This window comes from Carlito syrichta, unplaced genomic scaffold (assembly GCF_000164805.1).
Source record: "Carlito syrichta isolate Samal-C Ts95f unplaced genomic scaffold, Tarsius_syrichta-2.0.1 Scaffold311026, whole genome shotgun sequence".
In the NCBI taxonomy this organism is placed as follows: domain Eukaryota; kingdom Metazoa; phylum Chordata; class Mammalia; order Primates; family Tarsiidae; genus Carlito; species Carlito syrichta.
The window spans coordinates 152,059-157,358 of NW_007255122.1; the positions used below are offsets into that span (position 1 = coordinate 152,059).

Genomic DNA, 5,300 nt, shown 5'->3' on the forward strand with positions numbered 1-5,300 from the left:
ACCAATGAGATCGTGATTTCTATTTTAACTGAACCTCATGGTGTCTATTGTCTAATACAAGCCATCTTCTTCAGGCTTCTTTGGAGTCCTGTAAGCTAAACTTCAATAAAGCTTTGTTCTTCATTGGAAAAAAGCTTGCTAGAAACTCTGACGCCAGCCTTGGTGTTGCAATACAGGTGGTTTGGGCTGCTTTCAAAAGGTTGAGACACAAAGAGCTATTTTATTTAAGCAAAACAGAGAGTCTTGGAATTTGTTTTCTTAGGCAAGGGTGGGTCCCCGTGGCAATTATGATAGTTGAGGTGCTTTGCTTCCAGACAACCTTCTTGAAAACAAGCATTGTCTGTCTCCGTGACTGGGATGGCTTAGAGACATCTTAAAACTCACCTAGTTGTTAAATAAATTATAATTTCTCCTCTCTTTGCCTTTGCCTTTAAAATAATCCACCAAGTTAAAAATTGGTAAGGTATAACTTCTCTGTTTCTAATCTTTAAACACTAAAAGGTTATATATAAAATTATCAGAATTCTATTTTTTTAATCATTTTTTCATAGAAACATTTTCCTGAATCTAATTTTCCACATGTTTGCCTTTTAATTTACAATAAAATATTCCATGGTTTACTTATTTGTTCTATAATTATTATATATTTGAGTTGTCGCTAATTGTCAATAGCTCATTATGCAACTGTCCTTATACAAATAATATTTTTTCACCTTTAGAATGTAATCTAAAAATGAAATCCTCAGCCCCTCAACGACCGAATGGATCTCCACAACCCCGCCCCTCTACCCCCCATCCCCCCACCCCCTCACCTGCTTGGCCAAGGAGATCCCAGAAAAAAAAACTTAAAAATGAAGGGACAGAGTCAGACACGCCCCCATTACACCCCCTGCCTTTTGCAGTTTAGACGCAGCAGTTGGCCAGCACTAATGTTAAAACAGAAATCATTCCGAGTAACAGAATGGACCCTGTGACAATAAGAGATCAAGCTATAAACAAGTGCTAAGGCCATGCCAGACAAGGGTTAATCAGCACCTCTAGCACTTAAAAACGAAACTATGTTCTCTTGCTGCCACAAGGTTTCTCTTTTTCTCTAGCAGTTAAACTGGCCTGGAGATGAGCAATATTAACATTCTGCAGTTCATTTATCTCCCAGGCACTGACTGACTCCCATTCCACAAGCCATAACTACAGCTTTTCTTGGACAAGAGATGGATTGCAGTAACTTTCTTCTGATAAGAAGACCACCCACCATGATTGAACTGGTTTTGTTCTATGCACAGGCTGTGTACTTGAGCGTCCATGTGTCCTCAAAAGACCCTTTGACGTATAGGGCTTGTTGTAATACATTTAAGTGTTAAGTCTTAACCCCTAGGTGAACATGGGTCATATGTAACACGCATGCATGTTCAATATGTATGTGTCAGGACGACCTGCATGAATATTTATAGCTCCTCCTGTAACCTGTTGAATATATATACTTGGCCAACAATTCAAATTGAATTCCAGCACTATGGGAGGCCAAGGCGAGTGGATTGCCTGAGCCTGCAGGTTCGAGATCAGTCCCGGCAACTTGGCGAGACCGCACCTCCACCATACATCAAAAATTAGCCAGGCATGGTAGCATGTGCCTGTAGTTCCGGCTACTTGGAAGGCTGAGGCGGAAGGATCGTCAGAGCCCAGCAGGTTGACGCTGGGGTGGCCGTGAGTGTGCCACTGCACTCCAGACTGGGCAACAGAGTGAGACTCCAACTCAAAAAAAGAATTCTTGTCCAACCCTTCATCCTTCTAAGTGCCTGTCCCTGGAGAAGTTATACTTCCCAGACTGTAAAGTGGCCTAATTGCAGTCTCTAACCCCTTATAAGAAATACTCGCTGTGGGCACAATGGCTCAGATCTAAAATACCAGTGTTTTTGGAGGCCGTAGCAGGAAAATTTCTTGAGCCCAGGAGTTCGAGCCCAGCCTGAGCAACATAGCAAGACTCTATCTCTACAAAATATTTTTAAAATTACCTGGATGTGGTGGTGAGTGCCTGTAGCCCCAGCTACTTGGGAGGCTAAGGTGGGAGAATTGCTTGAGATTAGGGGTTTGAGGTTACAGTGAGCTATGATCATGCCACTGCATTCCATCCTGGATGACAGAGAGAAACCTTGACTCTAATAATGATAACAATAAGGTCTCCTTTCTAAATGTAAAGATCTTACCATTTTAAAACTAGCAAGAATAAGTAAATTAAATCCACTGGTAGTGCAAGCTGTAAAGCCAAATCATAATCTTAAAGAGAGAATTCAGCCAGGCTCGGTGGCTCTGCCTGTCATCCCAGCACTTTGGGAGACCAAGGTGAGTGGATTGGCCTGAGCCTGCGGGTTGGAGACCAGCCAGGGCAACTTGGAGAGACCTCGTCTCTACAATAAATGAATAAATAAAAAATTAGCCGGGCGTGGTAGTGCATGCCTGTAGTTCTGGCTATTTAGAAGGCTGAAATGGAAGGATCACCGGAGCCCAGCAGGTCGAGGCTGCGGTGGCTGGGAGCATGCCACTGCACTCCAACCTGCATGACGGAGCGAGACTCCAACTCAAAAAAAAAAACGGAGAGAGAATTCATTGAATTTTAAGAATGCTATATAAAACAATTATAATATATGTCAGACAATGTTCTAAGTGACTTATACCTATTAACTTTTAATACTTAGAATAATCTCATGGAAGTAGGTATTTTGGGGGGTGTGGAGGTAAGAGTATAACTCTGTTGCCCAAGCTGGAGTGCACTTCATGGCCACTGCAACCTCGACCTGCTGGGCTCAGGTGATCCTTCCTCCTCAACCTTCCCAGTAGCCAGAACCACAGACGCCACCACACACAGCTAATTTTTAAATTTACTGTAGAGACGCAGTCCTACCAAGTTGCCCAGGCTGGTCTCGAACTCCTGGACTCAGACAATCTTCTCGCCTCCTCCTCCCTAAGTGCTGGGATTATGGGTGTGAGCTCACCGCACCCAGCAGGAGTGGGGACTATTTTTATTCCATTTTACAGATAAGGAAACTGAAGCACAGAAAAGTAAACCAACTTGCCCAAGGACACACAGAACATAGATGAAAGAGCTGACATTCTAACTCGGGCTGTCTGGCATCAGAGGACACCCTCTCCGCCTCCATACCTCACTGCCTCTCTCATGAGTACGCCAATAAAGGGTCAGTTCATGAGAAAGATTGAGCTTAAGATTCCTCCCCAATCCCATCCCGCAAAAATTACAGAACACACAAGAAAAAGAAGGAAGCAGAGGAGTGTCCGAGGAGGAAAGGATGGGGGGGGGGGCGGGGAAGAAAGATAGAAACAAGAAATCCCTAACAAGGCTGGAAAACAGGGACCAGGCATGGAGGGAAAAGAATCTGTGAGGAATTCCCAGAAGACAAAGGGAAACCTCAGCACAAGCCACATGACAGAAAAAATAACTGGAGAAGCACATTTCAGAGAATGTCGAGCCCCGGGCTTCAGGGATGAGGAACCAGGGACACTGTGGCCCTGATGCTGATGGAGCACGTGGACTGGTTGCCTCTAGTCCCCCCCACACACACAGAGTGCAGGAGCAGGCAGCAGTAGGCCTAGACCAGAGCTTTGAAGCGGAAACCTGTCTGTTAGGGTCCGGTAACCCAGAGATCGGAGTAATTGCAAAGATTTGCGACACACAAAAAGGTTAAGAAAGAAAAGTTTATTTAAAAGTAAGTTAGAGGCCGGGCTCGGTGTCTCAGCCTGTAATCCTGCGCCTCTGGAAGGCTGAGGTGAGTGGATTCCCTGAGACCGCGGGTTCGAGACCCGCCTGGGCAGCGAGACCTCATCTCTACAGTAAATCAAAAAATCGGCCGGCGTGGTAGCGCATGCCTGTCGTTCCGGCTACTCGGAAGGCTGAAGCGGAAGGATGGCCGGGGCCCAGCAGGTCGAGGCTGCGGTGGCCGGGAGCGGCCACTGCACTCCAGTCTGGGCAACAGAGTGAGACTCCAACTCAAAAATAAAATAAAATAAAATAAAATAAAAGTAAGTTAGAGAGAGAAGGGAGAAAGAAGATTCAGCCATGGCTCAAAGAGCACATGGCCACACCAGAGTCCAGCAAGGCAATGGCGCCGGTTGCTTGTGGTTGAGTCCTTTGAACCCTTCCCCTGGATGGGGGAAGATCATTAGGTGATTGGGTGGTGGTCTGCTTCCAGTCATCACGAAGGCGCAGGCAAGCGCGGGTACTGACGGCAGGTGATGGACAGCAGGCAGATGGGCGGGTTAGTCACAGGATTGCCGCCATGGTGGGGCTTATCTTTGTCACGCAGTTTACAGAGGGCTGATTAGGTTAGCCCTGGGGGGGAGGGGGTTCCTGCAAGAGACTTGCTAGACATTTGCAATTCACAAACTCCATGACCAAAGGTGGCTGTATTATTACTTTTATGACTTTGGCCAGCCAAGGGGTGATCTTTGATCTTCAGCCTTGACAAGGAACCTGTAAGTTTACTAGAGATGATTATGCTAAACCATGAATGGAAAGGCTGGGCTGTCCTGGTCTTGCATCTGATGGACATTTGCCAAGGAGGGATGGGATAGGCTGTTGTTTGTCCTGCAGTAGAATGTCTGGATGCCTTCTAATGGTTGTGCTGAGGCAAAGACTAAACCCTTTCACTGCCCTCTGAAGAAAGTGAGCTACGCCTCAGGCCCGTTTCTCACATGAAGCAGACCCCTGAGAGAGGGGACATGGGTCTCAAGAACCCGGGGTCCTTCATGACAAGCAGGAAAGAGAAAAGATAAAACAGAACTTCCACCCAGAGTGGCATACACAGACAAGTGAAAGATGAACTCTGTGGGAGTATGAGCCCACCCAACTGCATCGTGCCCTCTGGCTCTCCAGTGAAGCCCGCCATCCGCACACCTTGTCCCCATTGACAGGCGGCATGTGCTAGGGTATGGCAGGGTGAGGGTGGAGAGGCGCAGGGAAACGCGCGGCACTGCAGGGGCTGGAAACCCAGGGATCCGAGTAAATTGCAAAGAATTGCGACACACAGAGGTGAGCGAAGAAAGGATTTATTTAAGAAAAGTTCAGCTGGGCTTAGCCTGTAATCCCGTGCCTCAGGAGGCCGAGGTGAGTGGATTGCCTGGGTCCGCGGGTTCGAGACCCGCCCAGGCAACTTGGCGAGACCTCATCACTACAAAAAAAAAAAAAAAAAAATCAGCCGGGCATGGTAACGCGCACCTGTAATTCCAGCTACTCGGAAGGCTGAGGCGGAAGGATCGCCGGAGCCCAGCAGGTCGAGGCTGCGGTGGGA

At 47.1% G+C, this 5,300-nt stretch overlaps 1 pseudogene; it reads left to right on the plus strand.

Annotated features, from left to right (window-relative positions):
- Nucleotides 1-3,497: 3,497 nt before the first annotated feature.
- The window catches only part of LOC103270992, a 4,652-nt pseudogene continuing 2,849 nt past the window's right edge, over nucleotides 3,498-5,300 (plus strand).